This window comes from Podarcis filfolensis, assembly GCF_964270895.1.
Source record: "Podarcis filfolensis genome assembly, chromosome: Z".
Taxonomy (NCBI): Eukaryota; Metazoa; Chordata; class Lepidosauria; order Squamata; family Lacertidae; genus Podarcis; species Podarcis filfolensis.
The window spans coordinates 12953166-12971101 of record NC_139617.1 but is presented as its reverse complement, the minus strand read 5'-3'; the positions used below and the strand labels follow the sequence as shown (position 1 = coordinate 12971101).

Below are 17936 nucleotides of genomic sequence, written 5' to 3'. Positions count from 1 at the left end.
CTGTGTCCTATAAACTTATTATGGTGCACAGCCTCCCTCCAGTTGTGCTGCTCTAACAGCTCAGACCATACCAACAACATCTTCAGAGTCCTTGTTTGGAGTAAACAGATATCCTTGGTAATCCCAGCCAAAACTTCCAGAGCCATCCATTGAACAAAGCCATTCTCACCAGGGTGCATACCAGATAATAGCTCCTCCCCACAGCACACCCCACCATGACTCTTCTGAATGTATGCCTTTGAATGCCATGATGGGGGGGGGGTACCACTCATGTCCTATTTATTTGGCCTCTGTGGTAACAGGATACTGGGCTAGATGGGTTTATGGCCTGAAGCAACAGGGAATGTATTATGCTTTAAATTTATTTATTAAATTTATATCCCCTCCTTCCTCCCAATGGAAAAATAAATGCTGCGAGACTATATCCAATGCTTAGAGATTGTTGTTCTTTGTCCAGAGAGAGTGGGAGTGGGGTGGGGAGAGAATATAATCACCTAACTGTATAATACAATTACATCAACAATGTGATGGGTTAGTCCTTGTGGACAGGAGTAGATAACAGGAATGAATTAGGTTCCCATTCTGAATTGTGTTGCTATGCCGTGCCTAATGTGCCCAGATCTCTGAAACGTTGAAAGGGGTTCCTAAGAATGGATGCATCTTTTGCTGTTATAATCTAGATACAAATATGGGGCTTTTCTTTTGATGTCAGTATAAATGTACTTACACAAATGAGAAGGATATGTGTCATGCTAAGCCCAACAGAGAGATCAGGCGCAATCTTCATTAAAAGAGGTACAAAGGATACACCATCTGCTTCAACCAATCCCAGCTCTCAGTGGGTTTGTTTGCTCGGTCGCTCGTACTAGTTGGAGCCACCTGTTCACTTTAATTATAAACGCTTTCTTAAAACCTTGCCTTTTATGATCTCTGCATCTCACCATAAGTGAAGAAGCGGAGTGGCGAAGATGGGAAAATGAGCCTTCATCGCAGAAAGGAGCAAAAAAGAAAAAGAGATGTTTCCGTAACATGGACTTGGAGGACAAAATAAAAATGGAAGAATCCAGAGTAAATGTGCAATGCTAGAGCACATCAAAGTTCACACCATGTTTCTTCAATCACAAAGATAAATGGCCCAATTCACTTCTCATTAACAGAAGATTTAGCTTGGTCAAGCGTCATTAACTTTAGTGGGCTTAGTTGTGACTTACTCCAGAATAAATAGGAGAGAAAAGAAAGGAATTGTGTTTTGAGATCTGATCATGAGCAGATCTTTATTTCTGAGAGGCAGCATTTATATTAATGCTTGGAGAATTGACATTTACGTGGGGAGGCTCATTGAGGTTACTATCACCCATCTGTGACATAACAAGACATATTTCTTGAAAGCTTAAGTAAGAGGTGCCAAGGTTCCCACTTGACCTCTGATCAGGATGCTCTTTTCTATATTCTTAGATGCTTGGTAACTGGCTGTGGATCATCAAGTCAATTTCCAAAGGAAAGAAAGTGGCCACGTGTTCAGTTATGGAAAACTTAATAAATATTTCATACAAAAATAAATAAATAAAATAAATACTCAATGACCTGCCTTTCAAGTAAGTGGAAATGAAGCAGCTGGTTGCCATGGTGAAATTATGATGACACCGTCTCTCTGTAGTCTCACTGCTGAAGTCATAAATCAGATTCAAGGGGGGATTTGCCCCCAAGGCCCTGCCTACCAGTTAACAGTGACCTAAAGTTTTCCAGTAAAACATGAAATGGTGCACACGCTACATCTTGTTCGTGCGCTTATCAGGCATGTCCAAAGTATGTTTTGGGGGCCTAATCCAGCCCACCGGTCGGTTTAATCCGGCCCCTGTGGCAGTTTATTTATTTCCTGGGGTAAAATCCTAAAAAAAAAAAACCCTCAACAAATTCAACCTTTAAAAAACCACCCCTACCCCTACCCCTACCCCCACCCTACCCCTAATCCTAACCTTGCAGTTTTTGCACAGGTCGGTTTAATCCAACCCCTGTGGCAGTTTATTTCCTGGAATGTCCAAGAGAGCCTTTCAGCACTGTTGCACCCATGCCTACTTGGAAGTAAGTCCTACTGAATTCAGTGGGACTTCCTCCCATGTTGGTGGGATTGTAGCCTTTGCCATTTTTGGAGAGAGCTGCCTGTGGTGCCAAGTAATTAAAAATAAGAATAAATGACTAAAACAATATCCTTGTGTCTGAATAGCAAGCTTAATCCGGCCCCTGTGGCAGTTTATTTCCTGGGGTAAAATCCTAAAAAAACAAACCCTCAACAAATTGGCTGTTTCGGCGGCCCTCACGGCCCTTCACTTCATCAAATCTGGCCCTCTTTGAAAAAAGAGTGGACAGGGTTACAGTCAAAGAGTTCAAGAGAAGCAGAGAAGCGGGTGCTGGGTGTCTGGAGTTTCATTCTCTCCCATGCTGCAGAGTGTGTGTGACTACTGGATCAAATACTCTGTGTGTTGACATTCCATTCTTTGGAAGCGAGGGAACAGAAGGAACTGTGCGCCACTTCCGTCTTCTTTGTTCTGTGTTCTGTTCTGCTGTTCTCTCTCGGAGGGCCCACCCGCCATGGTGCTTCCGTTGGAAAAGGGGTGTGGTTTAAGCAGCCCGGTTGCCCCACCATTTCCCATTGTGCCCTGTCCCTTTCCCTGCAAGGGTTCGGGTGAGTGCAAAATGCCTACTATAAACGCATGCAGAAAGACAAACGTATTTTACCACTCTACTTCCCATGTTAATCACAACACTACACAACACAATACAATAAAAAATACCTTTATTGGCATTTCAAGTTAAGACCTTCCAAAATGGCTTGAGATACAAAGTCTTTCTTCTTTCTGTTTCCTGTTTCCAAGAGATTTGAATTGGGAGATCCTTTCGATTCTTCATTAATAAGAGGCAGTGGGGTGAGGGAGGTCACGGCCACATCCACACCATTTAACGTGCTATGAAGCCGCTTTAAACACTCACGGCTTAAACAACCCCCAAAGACTCTGGGAGCTATAGTTGGAAAAGGGTGCCAAGAGCTGTTAGGGGCGCCCCTGTTCCCTGCCGAGAAGGGAACCCTACCTCTACCCCTACCCCTCACGCTAACCCTAACTCTAGACCTAACGCTAACCCTTAAGCCTTAACTAGAGCTACAATTCCCAGAGTTCCCTGGCAAGAAGGGAACCCTAACCCTGCCCCCTAACTAGAGCTACAATTCCCAGAGTTCCCTGGCAAAAAGGGAACCCTAACCCTAACCCTGCCCCCTAACTAGAGCTACATTCCCAGAGTTCCCTGCCAAGGGAACCCCAACCCTACCCCTGCCCCTGACGCTAACCCTAACTCTAACCCTTAACCCTTAACTAGAGCTACAATTCCCAGAGTTCCCTGGCAAGAAGGGAACCCTACCCCTACCCCTACCCTACCCCTAATCCTACCCCTAATCCTAATCCTAATACTAATACCGTATTTTTCGTCCCATAGGACGCTCCATCCCATAGGACGCACCTAGTTTTTTTGGGTGGGGAAATAAAGGAAATTTTTTTTCCTTTATTTCCCCCCCAAAACCAGGTCAGGGAAACCAAACCAGGGCGGGGAACAGCGGTATGGCGGCGCTGCGCCTCCCCGCTGTCCCCCGAGATTGTGGGGCTGGCTGATGTCTGCCCGAAGCGTGGGGCGCTCTGCTTCAGTGCGCCCCGCGCTCCGTGCAGCAGGCTGCTATCCGCAGCCTAGGGAGCCCTGCGGGAACTCCCGCGGGCTCCCCAGGCTTGCTGATAGCTTCCTGAAGCCTGGAGAGCGAGAGGGGTCAGTGCACACCGACCCCTCTCACTCTCCAAGCTTCAGCGAAAGCCTGTATTCGCCCGTAACAAGTCTCCGTCCCCTTAACCACCTACAGTTCCCAGAATCCCTGAGGGGAAGCCATGCCTGTTTAAAGTGACTTCATAGCAGTTCCAGTGGTGCACCTAATGTGGCCTAATGTTCCCTCCCTCATTTTCTTCTCTCTCCCCACTGCCCCATCACTTGCAATGCAGCAGATGTCTGCCTGCTGTCTCTCTTCAAAGCTCCTTCTCTCAAGTATGGCCAAGGCCTTGTCCACTCCTCACTGCCAGTATTTCACGTTCACTTCTCCGATGTAAATAGGGATGTCCTGCGGTTCTCTTGATGACTTTTAAGACGGGACTTGGGGAAAACCTCACCGGCTCCAGACATCCCTGTAAGGCAAAGGCAAACAGGTGAGTGGGATGGCCAACACCCGACAGCGTCCCCCCAGATTCCTCCTCTGTTTGGCTGCCTGTTAACAAACAAGGCTTCCAAACCAGTTTGCACCCATCTCAGCCAGCGTAGCCTCGCAACATCCACTAGCCTTAATGCAAATTCTTCCGACAACCATCCACCAGCTGCAACCTCATCAAGTCCATTGCCAGACATCAACCAGCTTCAGAGCTGAGTGTCAGTCACCTTCAAGTAGCGATCCCACCAGCAAGTAATCTTTGTACTTGCCTTCTCTTTGCTCCACAGCATCCCAGCACCGGGTGATTGCCTCCTTCCGCTTGCCAGCTTGCCGCCACGGGGCAGGAGATCACTTGGGCTGAGTGCCACCGAGCTGCCCATTTCCGCTAGCCAGCTTGCCACCACGGGGCAGGAGACCACCAGGGCCACAGCATCCCAGCACCGGGCAATTGCCTCCTTCCACTTGCCAGCTTGCCGCCACGGGACAGGAGACCACCTGGGCTGAGTGCCACCGAGCTGCCCATTTCTCTCTGGGGAAAGTTAAGACCTTCCAAAATGGCTTGAGATACAAAGTCTTTCTTCTTTCTGTTTCCTGTTTCCAAGAGATTTGAATTGGGAAATCCTTTTGATTCTTCATTAATAAGAGGCAGTGGGGTGAGGGAGGCCACGGCCACATCCACACCATTTAACACGCTATGAAGCCGCTTTAAACACTCACGGCTTAAACAACCCCCAAAGACTCTGGGAGCTATAGTTGGAAAAGGGTGCCAAGAGCTGTTAGGGGAGCCCCTGTTCCCTGCCAAGAAGGGAACCCTACCTCTACCCCTACCCCCACCCCTACCCCTCACGCTAACCCTAACTCTAGCAATAACGCTAACCCTTAAGCCTTAACTAGAGCTACAATTCCCAGAGTTCCCTGGCAAGAAGGGAACCCTAACCCTGCCCCCTAACTAGAGCTACAATTCCCAGAGTTCCCTGGCAAGAAGGGAACCCTAACCCTGCCCCCTAACTAGAGCTACATTCCCAGAGTTCCCTGGCAAAAAGGGAACCCTAACCCTAACCCTGCCCCCTAACTAGAGCTACATTCCCAGAGTTCCCTGGCAAAAAGGGAACCCTAACCCTAACCCTATCCCCTAAATAGAGCTACATTCCCAGAGTTCCCTGCCAAGGGAACCCCAACCCTACCCCTGCCCCTGACGCTAACTCTAACTCTAACCCTTAACCCTTAACTAGAGCTACAATTCCCAGAGTTCCCTGGCAAGAAGGGAACCCTACCCCTACCCCTACCCTACCCCTAATCCTACCCCTAATCCTAATCCTAATCCTAATACCGTATTTTTCGTCCCATAGGACGCTCCATCCCATAGGACGCACCTAGTTTTTTGGGGGGGAAATAAAGGAAAAAAAATTCCTTTATTTTCCCCCCCCGAAACCAGGTCAGGGAAACCAAACCAGGGCGGGGAACAGCGGTATGGCGGCGCTGCGCCTCCCCGCTGTCCCCCGAGCTTGTGGGGCTGGCCAATGTCTGCCCGAAGCGTGGGGCGCTCTGCTTCAGCACGCCCCGCGCTCCGTGCAGCAGGCTGCTATCCGCAGCCTAGGGAGCCCTGCGGGAACTCCCGCGGGCTCCCCAGGCTTGCTGATAGCTTCCTGAAGCCTGGAGAGTGAGAGGGGTCAGTGCACACCGACCCCTCTCGCTCTACAAGCTTCAGCGAAAGCCTGTATTCGCCCGTAACAAGTCTCCGTCCCCTTAACCACCTACAGTTCCCAGAATCCCTGAGGGGAAGCCATGCCTGTTTAAAGTGACTTCATAGCAGTTCCAGTGGTGCACCTAATGTGGCCTAATGTTCCCTCCCTCATTTTCTTATCTCTCCCCACTGCCCCATCACTTGCAATGAAGCAGATGTCTGCCTGCAGTCTCCCTTCAAAGCTCCTTCTCTCAAGTATGGCCAAGGCCTTGTCCATTCCTCACTGCCAGTATTTCACGTTCACTTCTCCGATGTAAATAGGGATGTCCTGCGGTTCTCTTGATGACTTTTAAGACGGGACTTGGGGTAAACCTCACCGGCTCCAGACATCCCTGTAAGGCAAAGGCAAACAGGTGAGTGGGATGGCCAACACCCGACAGCGTCCCCCCTGATTCCTCCTCTGCTTGGCTGCCTGTTAACAAACAAGGCTTCCAAACCAGTTTGCACCCATCTCAGCCAGCGTAGCTTCGCAACATCCACTAGCCTGAATGCAAATTCTTCCGACAACCATCCACCAGCTGCAACCTCATCAGGTCCATTGCCAGACATCAACCAGCTTCAGAGCTGAGTGTCCGTCACCTTCAAGTAGCGATCCCACCAGCAAGTAATCTTTGTACTTGCCTTCTCCTTGCTCCACAGCATCCCAGCACCGGGTGATTGCCTCCTTCCGCTTGCCAGCTTGCCGCCACGGGGCAGGAGACCACCAGGGCCACAGCATCCCAGCACCAGGCAATTGCCTCCTTCCGCTTGCCAGCTTGCCGCCACGGGACAGGAGACCACCTGGGCTGAGTGCCACCCAGCTGCCCATTTCTCTCTGGGGAGGGCAACTGCTGAGGCTTGCACCTTGGCCCACATTTATACCCGCTCAGCAGCCAAATGTTTTTGTCACATCACAATCAACCCGCGGACAATGGCAGCAGCTGGGGAGGCATCACCATCACTCCCTCAGCCCTCACAATGGTGAGCACAGCTCAGCAGCCAAAACACACACACACACACACACACACACACACACAAGTTGTGCCAATATCTGGGAAGGCCACACCGGAAACCCAAAGGGGCAGGAGGGGGACATTTTTCAGCCCAGTGGTTACATTTCCCTCCACACAACACTAGTCCAATACACAAATGAACAGAGCAATGAAAGCAAGCCTTATCTTTGCACAGGAATCCTAAAAAAAACAAAAACCCTCAACAAATTCAACCCTTAAAAACCTACCCCTACCCCCACCCTACCCCTTATCCTAACCTTGCAGTTTTTGCACAGGTCGGTTTAATCCAACCCCTGTGGCAGTTTATTTCCTGGAATGTCCAAGAGAGAGCCTTTCAGCACTGTTGCACCCATGTCTACTTGGAAGTAAGTCCTACTGAATTCAGTGGGACTTCCTCCCATGTAGGTGGGATTGTAGCCTTTGCCATTTTTGGAGAGAGCTGCCTGTGGTGCCAAGTAATTAAAAATAAGAATAAATGACTAAAACAATATCCTTGTGTCTGAATAGCAAGCTCGTGGCTGCTTAGGCTTCTGCCAATGAAACGGTCCTCTTCTGATCTCCCTACAGTGGAAAGACACACCAGCCAGTGAGCACTTGGTAGGCAGGGCAGAGGAGTCAGACTCTTAAGTCAGGGACACTGAGAACTACGAATGTTTTTGTTCCTTCCTCAGAAAGGGAGAAATGGCTACCAAATAAAAATAAATTGGAAAAAAACATACTCAAAGAAACTGCAAGTACATAGTTCAGATAAGAGATGCAGGGGGAAAGTAAAATGACACAGGCCTGAAATGGTTTCAAAATTTCTGATTTTGGAATGCATTATTTGACTTTCTGAAACTTGCAGCATTTCTTGGAGTGCTACATTAAAAGTATTCTCTTGGAAGTCTTCCTTTGTAACATAAGAAAGCTGCCTGGATCAGGCCAGTGGCCCAAGTTCAGCATCCCATTCTCACAGATGCCTTTGCAAAAACTGAAAGCAGAATCTGAACACAACAGCCCTCGTGATTCTCAGGAACTGATATACAGAAGTATGCCGCCTCTGAACCTGGAGGTAGTATGTAGCCATCACTTGACACATCGCTGAGTTCACATGGCATCCACCTGGCTCCCCCCCCCCCCAGAATCTGGGAGCCATAGTTTGGGTCATTGGGTTTGGTGCTTTTGTAACTGGATTTATAATGGGTTTTAGTCAAATACAATAAATGATTGATTGATTGATTGATTGATTGACTGATGAAAAAGTGTTTTTTTCCTGAGATGCTAACTTTCTCTCTGCATGTCATTCCTTGAACAGCTTCCTGTGCAAAGATAAGGCTTGCTTTCATTGCTCTGTTCATTTGTGTATTGGACTAGTGTTGTGTGGAGGGAAATGTAACCACTGGGCTGAAAAATGTCCCCCTCCTGCCCCTTTGGGTTTCCGGTGTGGCCTTCCCAGATATTGGCACAACGTGTGTGTGTGTGTGTGTGTGTGTGTGTGTGTGTGTTTTGGCTGCTGAGCTGTGCTCACCATTGTGAGGGCTGAGGGAGTGATGGTGATGCCTCCCCAGCTGCTGCCATTGTCCGTGGGTTGATTGTGATGTGACAAAAACATTTGGCTGCTGAGCGGGTATAAATGTGGGCCAAGGTGCAAGCCTCAGCAGTTAATAATAATAATAATAATAATAATAATAATTTTTATTTATACCCCGCCCTCCCCAGCCAAGGCCGGGCTCAGGGCGGCTAACAAGCAATAACGTGGGTGATAAAGTAATAATAATAATAATAATAATTTATTATTTATACCCCGCCCATCTGGCCGGGCCCCCCCAGCCACCCTGGGCGGCCTCCATAAAAACCAAAAATACAATAAAGTATCACACATTAAAAACTTCCCTGAACAGGGCTGCCTTAAGATGTCTTCTGAATGTCAGGTAGTTGTTTATCGCTTTGACATCTGCTGGAAGGGCGTTCCACAGGGCGGGCGCCACTACCGAGAAGGCCCTCTGCCTGGTTCCCTGTAGCTTTGCTTCTCGCAATGAGGGAACCGCCAGAAGGCCCTCGGCGCTGGACCTCAGTAGTGGGTGGAAGTAATGCTGTCTGTATTTGATCACTTCATAAATGCCCTCCCCAGAGAGAAATGGGCAGCTCGGTGGCACTCAGCCCAGGTGGTCTCCTGTCCCGTGGCGGCAAGCTGGCAAGCGGAAGGAGGCAATTGCCCGGTGCTGGGATGCTGTGGCCCTGGTGGTCTCCTGCCCCGTGGTGGCAAGCTGGCAAGCGGAAGGAGGCAATCACCTGGTGCTGGGATGCTGTGGAGCAAGGAGAAGGCAAGTACAAAGATTACTTGCTGGTGGGATCGTTACTTGAAGGTGACTGACACTCAGCTCTGAAGCTGGTTGATGTCTGGCAATGGACCTGAGAGGTTGCAGCTGGTGGATGGTTGTCGGAAGAATTTGCATTCAGGCTAGTGGATGTTGCGAGGCTACGCTGGCTGAGATGGGTGCAAACTGGTTTGGAAGCCTTGTTTGTTAACAGGCAGCCAAACAGAGGAGGAATCTGGGGGGACGCTGTCGGGTGTTGGCCATCCCACTCACCTGTTTGCCTTTGCCTTACAGGGATGTCTGGAGCCGGTGAGGTTTTCCCCAAGTCCCGTCTTAAAAGTCATCAAGAGAACCGCAGGACATCCCTATTTACATCGGAGAAGTGAACGTGAAATACTGGCAGTGAGGAATGGACAAGGCCTTGGCCATACTTGAGAGAAGGAGCTTTGAAGGGAGACTGCAGGCAGACATCTGCTGCATTGCAAGTGATGGGGCAGTGGGGAGAGAGAAGAAAATGAGGGAGGAAACATTAGGCCACATTAGGTGCACCACTGGAACTGCTATGAAGTCACTTTAAACAGGCATGGCTTCCCCTCAGGGATTCTGGGAACTGTAGGTGGTTAAGGGGATGGAGACTTGTTACGGACGAATACAGGCTTTCGCTGAAGCTTGGAGAGCGAGAGGGGTCGGTGTGCACTGACCCCTCTCGCTCTCCAGGCTTCAGGAAGCTATCAGCAAGCCTGGGGAGCCCGCGGGAGTTCCCGCAGGGCTCCCTAGGCTGCAGATAGCAGCCTGCCGTCCGGCACGCGGGAGCCCTGACGCAGAGCGCCCCTCGCGCCGGGCAGATATCCGCAGCCCGGGGAACCCTGCGGCAGTTCCCGCAGGGCTCCCTAGGCTGCGGATAGCAGCCTGCTGCACGGAGCGCGGGGCGCGCTGAAGCAGAGCGCCCCACGCTTCGGGCAGACATTGGCCAGCCCCACAAGCTCGGGGGACAGCGGGGAGGCGCAGCGCCGCCATACCGCTGTTCCCCGCCCTGGTTTGGTTTCCCTGACCTGGTTTTGGGGGGGGGGATAAAGGAATTTTCCCCCCCCTTTATTTCCCCCCAAAAAAACTAGGTGCGTCCTATGGGATGGAGCGTCCTATGGGACGAAAAATACGGTATTAGGATTAGGATTAGGATTAGGGGTAGGATTTGGGGTAGGGTAGGGGTAGGGGTAGGGGTAGGGGTAGGGTTCCCTTCTTGCCAGGGAACTCTGGGAATTGTAGCTCTAGTTAAGGGTTAAGGGTTAGAGTTAGAGTTAGGGTTAGCGTCAGGGGCAGGGGTAGGGTTGGGGTTCCCTTGGCAGGGAACTCTGGGAATGTAGCTCTAGTTAGGGGGCAGGGTTAGGGTTAGGGTTCCCTTTTTGCCAGGGAACTCTGGGAATGTAGCTCTAGTTAGGGGGCAGGGTTAGGGTTCCCTTCTTGCCAGGGAACTCTGGGAATTGTAGCTCTAGTTAAGGCTTAAGGGTTAGCGTTAGGGCTAGAGTTAGGGTTAGCGTGAGGGGTAGGGGTGGGGGTAGGGGTAGAGGTAGGGTTCCCTTCTTGGCAGGGAACAGGGGCTCCCCTATCAACTCTTGGCACCCTTTTCCAACTATAGCTCCCAGAGTCTTTGGGGGTTGTTTAAGCCGTGAGTGTTTAAAGCGGCTTCATAGCGCGTTAAATGGTGTGGATGTGGCCGTGGCCTCCCTCACCCCACTGCCTCTTATTAATGAAGAATCAAAAGGATTTCCCAATTCAAATCTCTTGGAAACAGGAAACAGAAAGAAGAAAGACTTTGTATCTCAAGCCATTTTGGAAGGTCCTAACTTGAAATGCCAATAAAGGTATTTTTATTGTATTGTGTTGTATAGTGTTGTGATTAACATGGGAAGTAGAGTGGTAAAATACGTTTGTCTTTCTGCATGCGTTTATAGGGAAAGGGACAGGGCACAATGGGAAAGGGTGGGGCAACCGGGCTGCTTAAACCACACCCCTTTTCCAACGGAAGCACCATGGGGGGTGGGCCCTCCGAGAGAGAACAGCAGAACAGAACACAGAACAAAGAAGACGGAAGTGGCGCACAGTTCCTTCTGTTCCCTCGCTTCCAAAGAATGGAATGTCAACACACAGAGTATGTGATCCAGTAGTCACACACACTCTGCGGCATGGGAGAGAATGAAACTCCAGACACCCAGCACCCGCTTCTCTGCTTCTCTTGAAATCTTTGACTGTAACCCTGTCCAATCTTTTTTCAAAGAGGGCCAGATTTGATGAAGTGAAGGGCCGTGAGGGCCGCCGAAACAGCCAACCCAAGTGGTTAACCTTTTTTTAGGGTTGAATTTGTTGAGGGTTTGTTTTTTTAGGATTTTACCCCAGGAAATAAACTGCCACAGGGGCCGGATTAAACTGACCGGTGGGCTGGATTAGGCCCCCAAAATGGACGTTGGACATGCCTGATAAGCGCACAAACAAGATGTAGTGTGTGCACCATTTCATGTCTTACTGGAAAACTTAAGGTCACTGTTAGCTGGTAGGCTTGGCCTTGGGAGGAAATCCCCCCTTGAATCTGACTTAGGACTTCAGCACTGAGACTACAGTGTCATCATAATTTCACCATGGCAACCAGCTGCTTCATTTCCACTTATCTGAAAGGCAGGTCATTGAGTATTTATTTATTTTATTTATTTTTGTATATAATATTTATTGTTTTCCATTTTAATAATCCAAAAAGAACCACATTAAAACATATCAGATTACAATACAACCAAAAAAAACCAAATATAAATGCCGAATTATATATCTTTGGGTGGCTTCCCAAGCTCTGAATTTCATGGAGTTCTAATAATCTAATATCACATTGCATTTCTTAATTAGTCAATAAACCATTCCGATTTTAATCCTTCACTTAATTTTCATTTATTTTTACAACCACTGGTCTGTTCAAACTTTCGTCTTCATAGTTCTGTGTGAAATATTTTCCTCCCTGTTGTTCACATTCCAGCAATTCCATTTTCAATAGGAGCCATAATACCCCACAGTCCCAGACAAAAAGACACCATTAGCTCCAGGCAGCCATCCAGAATTCCCCTCCCTAGTCTCGCACCATCTCCCAATATGCTGGTAAAAAGGTAAAGGGACCCCTGACCATTAGATCCAGTCATGGCCGACTGGGGTTGCGGTGTTCATCTCGCTTTATTGGCCGAGGGAGCCGGCGTACAGCTTCCGGGTCATGTGGCCAGCATGACTAAGCCGCTTCTGGCGAACCAGAGCAGCGCACGGAAAAGGTGTTTACCTTCCCACCGGAGCGGTACCTATTTATCTACTTGCACTTTGACGTGCTTTCGAACTGCTAGGTTGGCAGGAGCAAGGACCGAGCACCGGGAGCTTGCCCTGTCGTGGGAATTCAAAATGCTGTTACCTCTGCAAAAACAAAGTAGCTCCAGTCCGTAATTTTTTCCTTCCTTCCACTGAGGAGACAGCAGCAGTGTTCTTTCAAACCCACTTGCGTATTTCAAACTGTTACCTTTCGGGGGAGGTTTACCAGGTAAAACTGCAAATACATATATATCAAAGGAGAATAAAAAAGGCTTACCTCCCCCTGGGGCTATACAATTAATCCATCAATTAATTCAGCAAGTGGGTCAGTCCTTTGTACTGTTGTTTCTGCTCCTCGGTGATCTTTAGTTTCATTTTCTACACACAGAGGTATTTTAACTGCATCATTAAAAAAAAGGTAAAGGACCCCTGACAGTTAAGTCCATTCACAGATGACTCGGGGGTTGCGGTGCTCATCTCGCTTCACAGGCTGAGGAAGCTGGCATTTATCTGCAGGCAGTTTTTCTGGGTCATGTGGCCAGCATGATTAAGCCACTTCTGGTGCAAATGAACACTGAAACTAGAGCAGCGCACAGAAACACCATTTACCTTCCCGCTGAAGCGATACCTATTTATCTACTTGCACTTTTTGGCGTGCTTTCGAACTGCTAGGTTGGCAGGAGCTAGGACCAAGCAACGGGAGCTCACCCCGTCGTGGGGATTTGAACCGCCAACCTTCTGATCGGCAAGCCCTAGGCTCTGTGGTTTAGACCACAGCGCCACCTGCGTCATAGTCCACTATTAATCTCGGGCAGATATCCAAAACTCTGTCTTGGCCTTCTTCCAGCTGTAAATGAGATGATGCCTCCACACTGAAATGATAGCTCCATCAGGGATTCCTTTCATCTTTCCTTTAATAATCACTGCCAGAATCATAGTCAAAATTTCACACAGTCCATTTCGTAATTAAGATAGCATCCACTTAAGCATTTCAAGCCATTGTGTTTTGGTCCCGACAAAAGTCTTTCGCCAGATCAAATCCTTCTCAGTGGCTGATTAAATTAGCAAGTTATTTTATCTCCACTGGTTCAGAGCATGCTTGTTATTTAACTCCAAATTTTTATCTTAAAAAACAGGTGTCCTTTGTTCATGGCACCGGCTTTGGAGAGTTGTCACAACCATGCGGCTTACACCCAGCACCCCCTGCCCCCTCTTCCTTCTGGATGGGCAGAAGGTATTGGACGATCTGTGGGTGGAGTGCCCCCCCAACCCTGGGAGGGTTGAGAGGATAATTACTCCCATATTATCCTCAATTACCAGCACGGAAGAGCTCCAGTCTAATTGGCACAGCCGATTGTCATGGCAGACAAACAGAAAGTGCGAGGTCATTATTTAAACATTGAAGCCCAAACAAAGTTTTTGTTTTCCTTTAGGTCTCATTCGTTTGGTGAAAGAACATTTTGTGAAAGCCTAGAATAATCATAATCATTGTTGTGTATTGAGTCAAAGGATTTTATATCTGTATTATTATTGTCTGTATTTGCATTAGGGTAAAGTAACTGCCTTTTGGTTCCAGAGGGTACAGCTACTATTGGTTCATTTAAGCTGCTGTATTTGGATCCTCTGTCTTATTGGTTTCCTCCAAAAGGCAGGACTGTGATTGCCTGATATTGTTCCCTCCAAAATGTATCCTTTCTAGCTAGTTCCCTGTCCCTATAAATGTAGCTCTCCCCTCCTCAGTTCTCAGTCTTGTTTGCTTTAATAAAGAAGTGTTACTACAGAACTGTCTCCAGCATATTATGTCAAGAGAGCTGAAATCACAAACCCCGCGTCACAACAATCATAATATTTATATCCCACCCATCTGAAGTGCTCTGTTTTAGGTTTTTATTTCAGTGGACTCAAGCAAGGCTTAATTCTTCTCTGGATTTCATTGAAAGCTTTTGAACTCACAGAACAAGCCCTTAAACCTTTTAACAGCTCAAGCTGTACCCAAACGGTGACATTATGCAAGACCAAACACCTCTTTTTCATTGTTTATCCTTACTCACATACACCTCCCCCCCCCCCCCGAAAATTAGCTGCTGGGACTGAGAGCAAGACACAAGGAAGTTTTTTCAGAGCTGAACTGCAAGAAACTTACTAAGTGCCTAGGAGCCCTAAACAGGCAGATAATATTACGATTCTTCTGCCTCACATACACAGAAATTATACCCCTTTGCTTCAATGGAAGGAAAGGATCTCTAATCATTCAGCTTTAATGGGCTTAAAAGACATTTTTCAGGAAGAATCACGAGTCAATGGCAGAATCAGGGATCTATCATGCTTATTCAGTCAGAGTTTAGAAGATTGAACTGAAGAGGAGAGTGAAGAATTATAGAAGGGACCCGAGGGTCATCTTGTTGTTGTTGTTTAGTCGTTTAGTCGTGTCCGACTCTTCGTGACCCCATGGACCAGAGCACGCCAGGCACTTCTGTCTACCACTGCCTCCCGCAGTTTGGTCAGACTCATGTTTGAGGGTCATCTAGCCCAACCCTAAAATGCTGTGATCACATACCCCGGGCCTTCCAAAGCTGAAGCTTATTATTCTTCCCACCAAATGGCCATTATTATTATATTATTATTATTATTATTATTATTATTATTATTATTATTATTATTTGCCCTTCATCTGTAGACGTTAGGGATGGGGCTGGTGGAAGTTGGAGTCCCAACAATCTCTGCTGGACACCAGGCTTCCCATCCCTGGCCTTTAGGATAACCAGCACCATAACCCTAATTAAGTATTTCATACCATACCTTGTATTGGTCATTGGGTCCCAGCTTGTTCCAAGGCTCTGGGTTGCTCTTTTTGTCCCAGCCAGGCAGAGAAACGTGACAAGAGGCAGACAGCAAGGAGTACATCTTTGTAAGAAAAGCATACACCAAATCATGTTTTGCAACAGAGCTTGTTGGGACCTAATAAAACCTAAAGCTTGAAATCTCAACACTGTTTTCTTTATGTGGCACAAGAATTTCCTGACATGGGCAGCTGCATGAACTCAATGTGAAGGCAGACTTGAAATAATTTATCATAAATATTTGTGGCTTGTAGCCGTATGCCACTGCCTAAAAAATAAAAAAGCTATGTATGAAGCACAGATACAAAGACACAATGCAGCTTTGCCTGATGTGAAATCCTCAGTTAAAAATAAGCACGCTCATGTTCTATTTTTCTGAAATGCATTTACTAGAGAGCAGGGAAACCATATTTCAGGTGTAGCTTGGGTTGGAAAATAGCAGGATTTGCATAGTTTTGCTGATCTTCAGCATAAAGAGAATTTATTGGGGTACATGCCCATCTTTTATGTTGCAGGAGAAGGAAGGAGATAGCCTTGCAGCACAGTTGCACCCATGTCTACTTGGAAGTAAGTCCTACTGAATTCAGTGGGACTTCCTCCCATGTAGGTGGGAGCCTGCCACCACGGGGCAGGAGACCACCAGGGCCACAGCATCCCAGCACCGGACAATTGCCTCCTTCCGCTTGCCAGCTTGCCGCCACGGGACAAGAGACCACCTGGGCTGAGTGCCACCGAGCTGCCCATTTCTCTCTGGGGAGGGCAACTGCTGAGGCTTGCACCTTGGCCCACATTTATACCCGCTCAGCAGCCAAATGTTTTTGTCACATCACAATCAACCCACGGACAATGGCAGCAGCTTGGGGAGGCATCACCATCACTCCCTCAGCCCTCACAATGGTGAGCACAGCTCAGCAGCCAAAACACACACACACACACACACAAGTTGTGCCAATATCTGTGAAGGCCACACCGGAAACCCAAAGGGGCAGGAGGGGGACATTTTTCAGCCCAGTGGTTACATTTCCCTCCACACAACACTAGTCCAATACACAAATGAACAGAGCAATGAAAGCAAGCCTTATCTTTGCACAGGAATCCTAAAAAAAAGAAAAAAAACCCTCAACAAATTCAACCCTTAAAAACCTACCCCTACCCCCACCCTACCCCTAATCCTAACCTTGCAGTTTTTGCACAGGTCGGTTTAATCCAACCCCTGTGGCAGTTTATTTCCTGGAATGTCCAAGAGAGAGCCTTTCAGCACTGTTGCACCCATGTCTACTTGGAAGTAAGTCCTACTGAATTCAGTGGGACTTCCTCCCATGTAGGTGGGATTGTAGCCTTTGCCATTTTTGGAGAGAGCTGCCTGTGGTGCCAAGTAATTAAAAATAAGAATAAATGACTAAAACAATATCCTTGTGTCTGAATAGCAAGCTCGTGGCTGCTTAGGCTTCTGCCAATGTAGCGGTCCTCTTCTGATCTCCCTACAGTGGAAAGACACACCAGCCAGTGAGCGCTTGGTAGGCAGGGCAGACGAGTCAGACTCTTAAGTCAGGGACACTGAAAACTACGAATGTTTTTGTTCCTTCCTCAGAAAGGGAGAAATGGCTACCAAATAAAAATAAATTGGAAAAAAACATACTCAAAGAAACTGCAAGTACATAGTTCAGATAAGAGATGCAGGGGGAAAGTAAAATGACACAGGCCTGAAATGGTTTCAAAATTTCTGATTTTGGAGTGCATTATTTGACTTTCTGAAACTTGCAGCATTTCTTGGAGTGCTACATTAAAAGTATTCTCTTGGAAGTCTTCCTTTGTAACATAAGAAAGCTGCCTGGATCAGGCCAGTGGCCCAAGTTCAGCATCCCATTCTCACAGATGCCTTTGCAAAAACTGAAAGCAGAATCTGACCACAACAGCCCTCGTGATTCTCAGGAACTGATATACAGAAATATGCCGCCTCTGAACCTGGAGGTAGTATGTAGCCATCACTTGACACATCGCTGAGTTCACATGGCATCCACCTGCCCCCCCCCCCCCAAGAATCTGCGAGCCATAGTTTGGGTCATTGGGTTTGGTGCTTTTGTAACTGGATTTATAATGGGTTTTAGTCAAATACAATAAATGATTGATTGATTGATTGACTGATGAAAAAGTGTTTTTTTCCTGAGATGCTAACTTTCTCTCTGCATGTCATTCCTTGAACAGCTTCCTGTGCAAAGATAAGGCTTGCTTTCATTGCTCTGTTCATTTGTGTATTGGACTAGTGTTGTGTGGAGGGAAATGTAGCCACTGGGCTGAAAAATGTCCCCCTCCTGTCCCTTTGGGTTTCCGGTGTGGCCTTCCCAGATATTGGCACAACGTGTGTGTGTGTGTGTGTGTGTGTGTGTGTGTGTGTTTTGGCTGCTGAGCTGTGCTCACCATTGTGAGGGCTGAGGGAGTGATGGTGATGCCTCCCCAGCTGCTGCCATTGTCCGTGGGTTGATTGTGATGTGACAA

General features: G+C 47.9%; 2 long non-coding RNA genes across 2 annotated transcripts in view; one reads left to right on the top strand and one right to left on the bottom strand.

Moving 5' to 3' along the window:
• LOC310754361 overlaps nucleotides 1-17936 on the bottom strand; it is a 51505-nt gene that overhangs the window by 2714 nt on the left and 30855 nt on the right. The gene's annotated exons all lie outside the window — the stretch shown is intronic.
• LOC310754664 lies at nucleotides 9188-9633 on the top strand. The gene is made up of 2 exons (XR_014543947.1): nucleotides 9188-9273; nucleotides 9562-9633. It is a non-coding gene; the product is annotated as an uncharacterized lncRNA (long non-coding RNA).